The sequence below is a fragment of the Aegilops tauschii genome, chromosome 1 (genome assembly GCF_002575655.3).
Source record: "Aegilops tauschii subsp. strangulata cultivar AL8/78 chromosome 1, Aet v6.0, whole genome shotgun sequence".
Classification (NCBI taxonomy): domain Eukaryota; kingdom Viridiplantae; phylum Streptophyta; class Magnoliopsida; order Poales; family Poaceae; genus Aegilops; species Aegilops tauschii.
The window spans coordinates 80,017,893-80,030,004 of NC_053035.3; the positions used below are offsets into that span (position 1 = coordinate 80,017,893).

Here is a 12,112-nt window from a genome sequence, read left to right on the forward strand (position 1 = left end):
AAAACTTCTATTTTTTTTACACATGTATACAAGGATGTAATGTGTATGTGTGTAAAATTTTAGGATGAAATACTTTAAATTGCGAGCTGCAAAAATAAATAAATCATAAGACTTTGGGGTGGGTAATGTAAACTGAAAGAGATGTCGTTTTTGATTTTTTTTCCAAATCATGGTCAAATATACAAATATAATGACATGCCCTTGCAGTCAGGTGCTGCTCCACAGCTATTTACTGTTGCCTCTTGCAGGGTCAAATATGCAGCCTGCTAGCTACTACTACTCCATAGGCCATGCATGCTCGCAAATTGTTCACGGAGGGAGTACTTTGTGTTGCCTTCTTTCGCAGGGCCGTACATGCCCGCAAATTCAACGTTTCACCATTACGTGTCTTAAAACCGAAACTCAAAAATAAACATTAAACAATACAACAACACACATAAATGAAATCAATTTGCAAGTTGATATCATTATTTCATGAGCTAACCATACACCCTAGCCAACCTTGGGGGCGAGGACGACGGTCACCACGCTGGCGATGGTGCCGACGAAGACGCGGACGCGGTTTAGCCTGAGGTCCTGCTGCACCCCCGCCCCGAAAGGCACGAAGATCACGTCGGCGTCGGGCTTGTCCTTGAGGATGACGGCCTTGCCTCATCGGCCGGCAGCCCGACCACCTCCGGCCACGACGCCTTCTTGCCGCCGCCGGCGACGTTCCCGTGGAGCTCATCGTCGCACGCACGGCACCTCTGCGACCGTCCGGTTTGATCTAAATCGATAACTGGAGTACCAGATTGTAGGAATGATCGAAGGATTGCAGTTGACCTTGAGCTTACCTACGTACCGACCGGTTTGATCTGTTCAACTGATGAACGGCCGGCGACAGAGCACAGGCAAATATCAGTTGATGGACTTGGACAACGTTGGTTGTTATATGCCTCTATTTGTAGGAGTGGGAGATCGATGTGGGCGGTGCTGAGGTGCATGTATATGTGTGGTATCTATAATGTATTGTTCGGGGAATGATCCAAGCATGCGTATGAAGTTGGGTAAGTACAAGCAAGAAGCAACCTAGACAATTAGTTAGGCCTTGAAGCTACTTAGGCCCTGTTTGTTTGGGCTTTTGCTTCTACTTTTGCAGCTTTTTCATTTTGGTCAAAAAGCCATAAAAGCTTCTAAATAGGTGCTTTTTGGGCTTTTATGACTTTTAATGAATCAATATAACAATATTTAGCTTCAAGCATGGGCTTCAAAAACTTTGTAAGAATGAAAGATGAGCCATATGCTAATATAGTAGTACATCCTTCGTCCCATAATACAAGATGTTTTTGCAAGCTGAGAAAAGTATTTCCTTCCAACTGGTATACATGTTGTGGCTTTAAATGACATTACAACATGCTGGATATATTGTTAACCATGCTCTTTGCGCGCCTAGAGAGCAACAAGCAAGGTAATTAGCGAATTAGGGCTTAATATAAGTCAACCAAACAACCTAGGCAGTAAATTAGGGCTTTGCTACTCGTAACGTATACTCCCTCCGTTCGGAATTACTTGTCTCAGAATGGATGTATCTAGAACTAAAATACGTCTAGATACATCCATTTCCGCGACAATTAATTCCGAACGGAGGGAGTACATATATAGAGCTCCGACTCATGCTTCACCTAACCAGATTGCTGGCTACATGAACTAACGCGCTGTTAGAATTAGTTTATAACCGTAATAGACGGTTTGTATGCCCAAAGCGCCGCATGGACGCATTCTCATTGTACAGACGCCTGTGATCACCGAACAAGCGCCTTCTCCTCGTAACCGACTTTGCCAAGAGACGCAAAGCCTGGTATAAATACCATCCGATGATCAATGAAAGATAGAAGTTCGATTCATTCTCATTTACATTCAACACGTTATCAGCACGAGCTCTGCCGAGAGCTCTGCCCAGAATCACAGGAAAAGAAGAACGGAAGAAAGGGAGAGGTCGGTGCCTGGAGGACGAGGTGACGGCGCGCGGACCATGGCCCATCGGCGACGGTACCCAGCGCGTGCGGCCGCCTTCGGACTAGATGCAGGTACCCCCGGCGGAGGCCGTGGCCATCATCCCCGTCGCCGCCGGCCACCACTCCATCTTCGCCGCGCACGGGCGCTCGCCGCCGTCTCCTGGCCATTGGCGTCCCGCCGCCAAGATGCTACTCCGGCCGCACCGGCAAATGGAGCCCGGCGGCGCTCACGCTCGCCACCGAGTGAATTGAGTCTACAGAAAAGAAGAGAGGAAGAAGGGGGATAGGAAGATCAGAAACATCGGTAAGTAAATTTCCTGAGGCTTCCCCATCGCGACCTCCTTCGGAGGACCGGCGGCGGTGGCCAACAGCACCCATCGCGGTGATCGGCCCTGCGCGAACCTCCGCAACGCTCGCGTCCGCGCTTGCCTCGGCTGTAGCCATGCCCGCGGTATAGCACGGCTTGCATCCTTGCAGTCCGCCGTGTACGCGGCCGCGGCCTCCTGGCACGGTGGTGCTCCTGGCGCGCTTGGTCTTCACGACCAGCGGTTGGGCGACGCGCGCCGTCCGGAACCACCCGGCGGCAGCCGACGGAGACCTCCCGTCACCAGCGCGGCCACCGACGCCGCCACCCGAAGCTCGCCGCATCCTGCGCCGCGGCGGCAATGGCCTCCCACTAGCACGGTTTCCGCGCAGGCACATGGGAGCCCGCCTCCCTTGGCCTCCCCAATGGCGCTGTGCTTAGCACCCGCCTCCCCGGCGGCTCCTCCGACGAGGAAGAGCACGGCGGGAGCACCTCTCCGCGTTGATGCGGCCGAGCGGCCATGGGAGCCTCCGCGTGTGTTGGTCAAAGGATTGGGGATTCGGACGTGGCTTGAGTCGCTCTCTCTCCTAGTTATTCTCTCCTTATCCGATCGACCAGCCAGGCTGGTCTTTTCCAGGCTGCCGATTAGCCCATCTAGATACGTTATGGCCAGGCTCCAGCAAAGTACTACTCCCTCCGTCCCGAAATACTTATCCGAGAAATTGATGTATCTAAATGTATTTTAGTTCTAGATACAATCATTTATATCTATTTCTATGACAAGTATTTTCGGATGGAGGGAGTACTTGTTTAATAGCTCGTATAGAGCACTTTGGCAGATTGGTCAAATTACAGCTAGTACTAGCTAGTACAGGTTTCAAAGTACTACATGTTTTGGAGCCTGTGTAAATACATAATATACTCAATTATTGTGTATATTAATGTTCTTGACCATATTGTGTCTATAAATGACTATATGTTCAATGTGTTTGCATTTTGCAATCCCTATAACATATATAAATGGTACAATACTATTATTTTTGCAATTGAGATTTATTTTCTTGCAAAATTAAATATCAACTCACCATCAATTAAGTCCAAAAATGCTGAAAAGGCACATAATGACTTAATTCGAATTGATTGATTTGCAAACAAATTGTGAAGTGACTACCTTCGAAACGAGACGGACCACAAACGTTGATATCTCGAAACGAGACGGACCTCATTTGTTGATATCCCGAAACGAGAGGGGCTCCATTTGGTGATATCTCAAAACGGGACGGACTCTATAAAAATGGTGATATCTTGAAAGTGTAGTCATAGATGTTTTGAGTTCTACATCAAACAAACTTCAAGTATTCACTTGAACTCACAATTTTGCAAATTTTGTTAGCACATAACCATGACGATTTCAATTTACATACAAGTAGATTGAACAAATGTATGGTTTCAACCTCATGTATGCCAAGATGACAAAAATTCGATGATTTCTCTCTTGACGGTCACAACTATCATACATGGGCTATGAATGTTGAGGTCAACCATGCGTCTCGTGGAATCATAGCGGCATTTCAAAATCCCAATGGGATAGATGCGCGGCTAGCCGATCAAATTCATATGGATCCATCCAGATCATAATTATGAATATTTGATGGCGAAAACTATAAGCACCATGTGGGAAAGTTCTAAATTAGTTATGAATAGCAAAAGGTAGTCATACTGCCTAGCAGCAAGTCATGATTTAAATCATTCCCGACTCAAAGATTTCATATCTGTCGGAGACAATAATCATGAGGTTCATAACTTTTGCTTCAGCTTGCGATTTGCGAAAAAGAACCTACAAAATGGAGAAGATAGAAGACATTATCTACTATGTTTTTTGCTGACAGGATCTTATAGCAATAATACCATGCTAAAGTACCTAATTTATTCCGATCACATAAATGCACTACTCTAGGGGGGAGAAACTTGATGAATTCCTTCGTGTCTCTCCTCCACCCGTAGTAGGTGCAAATTTTCAGAATTACAACAACTTTGATGGCTCTACTAGAAACCAATCAACGAACTCGAAGGGTACATGCAAACGCAACAAGGAGTACAAGCCACATATGGTCAATTTGTATCAAAAATCCACGTGACACAATTGGCCATCTCAAGGGTAAAGATATGAAGAAAACTTCAATCTTCAATCTGACAATACCAAGGTAGTCATTTGTTCACATTATGGAACAACAAGACTCTCCAACCGTCAGAAAATCCCATAAACACGGAGAACATGGTCATCGAATATGCTTCAAATGACATGTTTGGAGACTTTACTAGTCTCTCAACTCCTTATCAACATCTATTTATTTAATAAATATGTAGGTGTTATCAAATACTGTAAATCACAGTATATTGTATCAGCACTCATGATACAAATAAATTTGTATGTGTTCTATATATCTGATAAAGATTTTCACATTGAAAATTCTGCAATTCTATATATAGAATTCTACGGGAGTCAATCTGATGGAAGAGAAAATATTCTTTGTGGACAATGCAACCAAAAACTCTACACATAAGGGAGATATATATTCAAAAATCTCACCAAGAGACAAGGATATATTTTAATAATCGTTTGACACGATACGAGAATTGTTGGCTTTGGTCGTGCCACACTACACTCCCTATGGGTATAAAAGTATTAACCAAGAACACTTTATAGCATATTAGTTCAATTTGTACCCTATAAGTGCAGAGATATCCGACAGAATGGTTTTCATGTCGTAACTTATGATGACAACAAAGAGGAATAGTATCTCCCTTTTGAAGGAAATATGCCCTAGAGTCAATAATAAAGTTATTATTTATTTCCTTATATCATGATAAATGTTTATTATTCATGCTAGAATTGTATTAACAGGAAACTTGATACATGTGTGAATACATAAACAAACAGAGTGTCACTAGTATGCCTCTACTTGACTAGCTCGTTGATCAAAGATGGTTATGTTTCCTAGCCATAGACATCAGTTGTCATTTGATTAACGGGATCACATCATTAGGAGAATGTTGTGATTGACTTGACCCATTCCGTTAGCTTAGCACTCGATCGTTTAGTATGTTGCTATTGCTTTCGTCATGACTTATACATGTTCCTATGACTATGAGATTATGCAACTCCCGTTTACCGGAGGAACACTTTGTGTGCTACCAAACGTCACAACGTAACTGGGTGATTATAAAGGTGCTCTACAGGTGTCTCCGAAGGTACTTGTTGGGTTGGCGTATTTCGAGATTAGGATTTGTCACTCCGATTGTCGGAGAGGTATCTCTGGGCCCTCTCGGTAATGCACATCACTTAAGCCTTGCAAGCATTGCAACTAATGAGTTTGTTGCGAGATGATGTATTACGGACCGAGTAAAGAGACTTGCCGGTAACGAGATTGAACTAGGTATTGAGATACCGACGATCGAATCTCGGGCTAGTAACATACCGATGACAAAGGGAACAACGTATGTTGTTATGCGGTCTGACCGATAAAGATCTTCGTAGAATATGTGGGAGCCAATATGAGCATCCAGGTTCCGCTATTGGTTATTGACCGGAGACGTGTCTCGGTCATGTCTACATAGTTCTCGAACCCGTAGGGTCCGCACGCTTAACGTTTCGATGACAATTATATTATGAGTTTATATGTTTTGATGTACCGAAGGTTGTTCGGAGTCCCGGATGTGATCACGGACATGACGAGGAGTCTCGAAATGGTCGAGACATAAAGATTGATATATTGGAAGCCTATGTTTGGATATCGTAAGTGTTCCGGGTGAAATCGGGATTTTACCGGAGTACCGGGAGGTTACTGGAACCCCCCGGCAACATAATGGGCCTTAGTGGGCCTAGGTGGAAGAGAGAAGAGGCGGCTAGGGCTGGGCCGCGCGCCCCTCCCCCCTAGTCCGAATACGAGAAGGAGAAGGGGGCGGCGCCCCCCTTCCTTCTTCTCCCTCTTCTCTTTCCCCCCTCCCAAGTCCTAATCCAACTAGGAAAAGGGGGGAATCCTACTCCCGGTGGGAGTAGGACTCCTCCTGGCGCAGCCCAAGGCTGGCCGCACCTCCCCCCTTTGATCCTTTATATACGGGGGCAGGGGGCACCCCATAGACACAACAATTGATCATTGATCTTTTAACCGTGTGCGGTGCCCCCCTCCACCATATTACACCTCGATAATATCATAGCGGTGCTTAGGCGAAGCCCTGCGTCGGTAGAACATCATCATCATCACCACGCCATCGTGCTGATGAAACTCTCCCTCAACACTCGGCTGGATCGGAGTTCGAGGGACGTCATCGAGCTGAACGTGTGCTGAACTCGGAGGTGCCGTGCGTTCGGTACTTGATCGGTCGGATCGTGAAGACGTACGACTACATCAACCGCGTTGTGTTAACGCTTCCGCTTTCGGTCTACGAGGGTACGTGGACAACACTCTCCCCTCTTGTTGCTATGCATCACCATGATCTTGCGTGTGCGTAGGAATTTTTTTGAAATTACTACGTTCCCCAACAGTGGCATCCGAGCCTGGTTTTATGCGTAGATGTTATATGCACGAGTAGAACACAAGTGAGTTGTGGGCGATATAAGTCATACTGCTTACCAGCATGTCATACTTTGGTTCGGCGGTATTGTTGGATGAAGCGGCCCGGACCGACATTACACGTACGCTTACGCGAGACTGGTTCTTCCGACGTGCTTTGCACAGAGGTGGCTGGCGGGTGTCAGTTTCTCCAACTTTAGTTGAACCGAGTGTGTGAAAGATCGTGGATGTCGCCTAGAGGGGGGGGGGGGTGAATAGGCGCTTTAAAATAATTACGGTTTAGGCTTGAACAAATGCGGAATAAACCTAGCGGTTAATTTGACAAGCACAAAACCTACAACAACTAGGCTCACCTATGTGCACCAACAACTTATGCTAAGGAAGATAAACAACTAAGTGATAGCAAGATATATGACAAGAAACAATATGGCTATCACAAAGTAAAGTGCATAAGTAAAGGGCTCGGGTAAGAGATAACCGAGGCACGCGGAGACGATGATGTATCCCGAAGTTCACACCCTTGTGGATGCTAATCTCCGTTGGAGCGGTGTGGAGGCACAATGCTCCCCAAGAAGCCACTAGGGCCACCGTAATCTCCTCACGCCCTCGCACAATGCAAGATGCCGTGATTCCACTAAGGGACCCTTGAGGGCGGTCACCGAACCCGTACAAATGGCAACCCTTGGGGGCGGTCACCGAACCCGTACACTTTGGCAACCCTTGGGGGCGGTCACCGGAACCCGTCAAATTGCTCGGGGCGATCTCCACAACCTAATTGGAGACCCCGACGCTTGCCCGGAGCTTTACACCACAATGATTGAGCTCCGAACTCCACCAACCGTCTAGGGCGCCCAAGCTGTAGGGGATCGTAGCAGAATTTTAAAATTTTCCTACGCTCACCAAGATCCATCTATGGAGTATACTAGCAACGAGGGGAAAGGAGTGCATCTACATACCCTTGTAGATCGCGAGCGGAAGCGTTCCAATGAACGTGGATGACGGAGTCGTACTCGCCGTGATTCAAATCACCGATGACCGAGTGCCGAACGGACGGCACCTCCGCGTTCAACACACGTACGGTGCAGCGACGTCTCCTCCTTCTTGATCCAGCAAGGGGAAGGAGAGGTTGATGGAGATCCAGCAGCACGACGACATGGTGGTGGATGTAGCGGGTCTCGGCAGGGCTTCGCCGAGCTTCTGCGAGAGGGAGAGGTGTAGCAGGGGAGGAGGGAGGCGCCCAAGGCTGTAATCCTACTGCCCTCCCTCTCCCCTTTATATAGGCCCCCTGGGAGGGGGGGGGGGCGCCGGCCAGAACCCATCTGGATGGGGGGGGGGGGGGGCGGCGGCCAGGGGGGTAACTTACCCCCCAAGTCAAGTGGGGCGCCCCCCCACCCTAGGGTTTCCAACCCTAGGCGCAGGGGGAGGCCCATGGGGGGCGCCCCAGCCCACTATGGGCTGGTTCCCTTCCCACTTCAGCCCATGGGGCCCTCCGGGACAGGTGGCCCCACCCGGTGGGCCCCCGGGACCCTTCCGGTGGTCCCGGTACAATACCGATAACCCCCGAAACTTTCCCGGTGGCCGAAACTGGACTTCCTATATATAATTCTTCACCTCCGGACCATTCCGGAACTCCTCGTGACGTCCGGGATCTCATCCGGGACTCCGAACAACTTTCGGGTTTCCGCATACTCATATCTCTACAACCCTAGCGTCACCGAACCTTAAGTGTGTAGACCCTACGGGTTCGGGAGACATGCAGACATGACCGAGACGCCTCTCCGGTCAATAACCAACAGCGGGATCTGGATACCCATGTTGGCTCCCACATGTTCCACGATGATCTCATCGAATGAACCACGATGTCGAGGATTCAATCAATCCCGTATACAATTCCCTTTGTCAATCGGTATGTTACTTGCCCGAGATTCGATCGTCGGTATCCCAATACCTTGTTCAATCTCGTTACCGGCAAGTCTCTTTACTCGTACCGCAATGCATGATCCCGTGACTAACGTCTTAGTCACATTGAGCTCATTATGATGATGCATTACCGAGTGGGCCCAGAGATACCTCTCCGTCACACGGAGTGACAAATCCCAGTCTTGATCCGTGCTAACCCAACAGACACTTTCAGAGATACCCGTAGTGTACCTTTATAGTCACCCAGTTACGTTGTGACGTTCGGCACACCCAAAGCACTCCTACGGTATCCGGGAGTTGCACGATCTCATGGTCTAAGGAATAGATACCTGACATTGGAAAAGCTCTAGCAAACGAAACTACACGATCTTTTATGCTATGCTTAGGATTGGGTCTTGTCCATCACATCATTCTCCTAATGATGTGATCCCGTTATCAATGACATCCAATGTCCATAGTCAGGAAACCATGACTATCTGTTGATCAACGAGCTAGTCAACTAGAGGCTTACTAGGGACACGTTGTGGTCTATGTATTCACACATGTATTACGATTTCCGGATAACACAATTATAGCATGAACAATAGACAATTATCATGAACAAAGAAATATAATAATAACCATTTATTATTGCCTCTAGGGCATATTTCCAACACAAGCACCCAAGAGGAACAAGCTCAAGGGCACCAAGCACCCAAGAGTAATAAGCTTCTCAACTTGTAACTTCCACGTATCACCGTGGAGAACTCAAACCGATGCACCAAATGCAATGGCAAGGGCACACGGAGTGCCCAAGTCCTTCTCTCTCAAATCCCACCGAAGCAACTAATGCTAGGGAGGAAAAGAGAGGAAGAACAAGAAGGAGAACACCAAGAACTCCAAGATCTAGATCCAAGGGGTTCCCCTCACATAGAGGAGAAAGTGATTGGTGGAAATGTGGATCTAGATCTCCTCTCTCTTTTCCCTCAAAAACTAGCAAGAATCCATGGAGGGATTGAGAGTTAGCAAGCTCGAAGAAGGTCAACAATGGGGGAAGAACACGAGCTCAAGAGATAAGGTTCATTGGGGAAGAAGACCTCCTTATATAGTGGGGGGAACAATCCAACCGTTACCCCCACTTCAGCCCCGCAGAGAGCGGTACTACCACTTGGCCAGCGGTACTATCGCTTGCCCCTATAAGCGGTACTACCGCTCCCCCTCGCGGTACTGCCGCTGGGCCCAGAGTGGTACTACCGCGGTGGCAGGGCGGTACTACCGCAAACGAGCGGTACTACGGCCCCCACTGCCGCGGCTAGTACCGTAAATTCCGACACGAAAAAAGACCCCTCGAATCGAGGCGGTACTAGCACGAGACTGCAACGGTACTACGGCTGGGGGCTACCAGCGGTACTACCGCTCTGGAGAGGTACTACCGCTCTAGAGCGGTACTACCGCTTGTAGCACCCAAGCGGTACTACCGCTCCGGCCCGCGGTACTACCGCTAGGAAACCAAAACTGCCATAACTTCTGCATATGAGCTCCGAATTGAGCAAACTCAAGCTTGTTGGATAGAGGGAGACGAGTAGCATCAAAACAGTGACTGGTTATAGTAAGAAGAGGCAGGGGAGGTATCCCAAAAAATAGAGGAGTGAAACCTCCAACCGAGAAGAACCGGCATAACCTCCAACATCGAAAACATCATAGAAGATGCGAGTGAACTCCGTTTTCGATGAACTCGAGCTTGTCATCAAGATGACCATAAGCTCCAAAACTCACAAAGAGAAGAACCAAACAAGAACCAATAAAGATGATGCAAGGATGCAATGGTTTGAGCTCTCTATGAACGATATGATCAAGCTACTCATCGAGAGCCCCCCTTGATAGTACGGCAATCGATCCTATAACCCGGTCTCCCAACAACCATCATGAGACCGGTAAAATAGAAAACCTATCAAGAGCAAACCTTTGCCTTGCACATGGTCCACTTGAGCTAGATGATGACGATCTTGACTCCCTCAAGTTGGACCACCTTTCTTGGTTGCGTTGGCTCGATGAAGACTAGTTGATTGCTCCCCCATGCTCCACTATGGGTGAGCCACTCTTCCGCACATCTTCACAAGTCCATTGTCACCACAATTGACGGCAAGCTTCAAGCATTTGATCTCTTCATGATGCTTCACTTGAACTTGCACACCGCAACATCTTCACAAGTCCATTGTCACCACAATGGACGGCAAGCTTCAAGCATTTGGTCTCTTCATGATGCTTCACTTGAACTTGCACACCGCAACATCTTCACAAGTCCATTGTCACCACAATGGACGGCAAGCTTCAAGCATTTGATCTCTTCATGATGCTTCACTTGAACTTGCACACCGCAACATCTTCACAAGTCCATTGTCACCACAATGGACGGCAAGCTTCAAGCATTTGATATCTTCATGATGCTTCACTTGGACTTGCACACCGCAACCTAACCCCACAAAGAACTCTCACGAAGATCATGGGTTAGTACACAAAGCATAATTGACAATGCTTACCACACCATGGGATCGCTTGATCCCTCTCGGTACATCTTCTACGCTTTGTGGGTTGATCAAGTTGATTCACTCTTGACTTAGTCTTGATCAACCATGGATCTTTTCAACTCTCTTCATTTGGATGATGTCTTGAAGATATACATGAATGATCACACAATCTTCTTCTCCAAGACATGCTTGCAATAAGCTCAACTCTCACATGACCAATCTTTGGATAATTCCTTAATAACACCTTGGTCACCACATAAACTCCTTGAAACCAACACATGAACTTCAAGAAATGCCTATGGACAAATCCTTCAAATATAACTCAAGGCAACCATTAGTCCATAAAGATTGTCATCAATTACCAAAACCAAACATGGGGGCACCGCATGTTCTTTCAGTGTGGCTATGCCCGGTCCTTGCGAAGGTTAAAACAGCACCAACTTGACAAACTATTGTTGTGGTTTTGATGCGTAGGTAAGAACGGTTCTTGCTAAGCCCGTAGCAGCAAAGTAAAACTTGCAACAACAAAGTAGAGGACGTCTAACTTGTTTTTGCAGGGCATGTTGTGATGTGATATGGTCAAGACATGATGCTAAATTTTATTGTATGAGATGATCATGTTTTGTAACCGAGTTATCGGCAACTGGCAGGAGCCATATGGTTGTCGCTTTATTGTATGCAATGCAATCGCCATGTAATTGTTTTACTTTATCACTAAGAAGTAGCGATAGTCGTAGAAGCAATAGTTGGCGAGACAACAACGATGCTATGATGGAGATCAAGGTGTCGCGCCGGTGACGATGGGGATCATGA

General features: G+C 47.3%; 1 long non-coding RNA gene across 1 annotated transcript; it reads right to left on the reverse strand.

The window, feature by feature from the left end:
- Positions 1-409: 409 nt before the first annotated feature.
- LOC120969925 (uncharacterized) lies at positions 410-963 on the reverse strand. Its single transcript, XR_012202902.1, has 2 exons — positions 834-963; positions 410-746 (listed from the first exon to the last, which is right to left on the reverse strand). It is a non-coding gene; the product is annotated as an uncharacterized lncRNA (long non-coding RNA).
- Between the last annotated feature and the right edge of the window lie 11,149 nt (positions 964-12,112).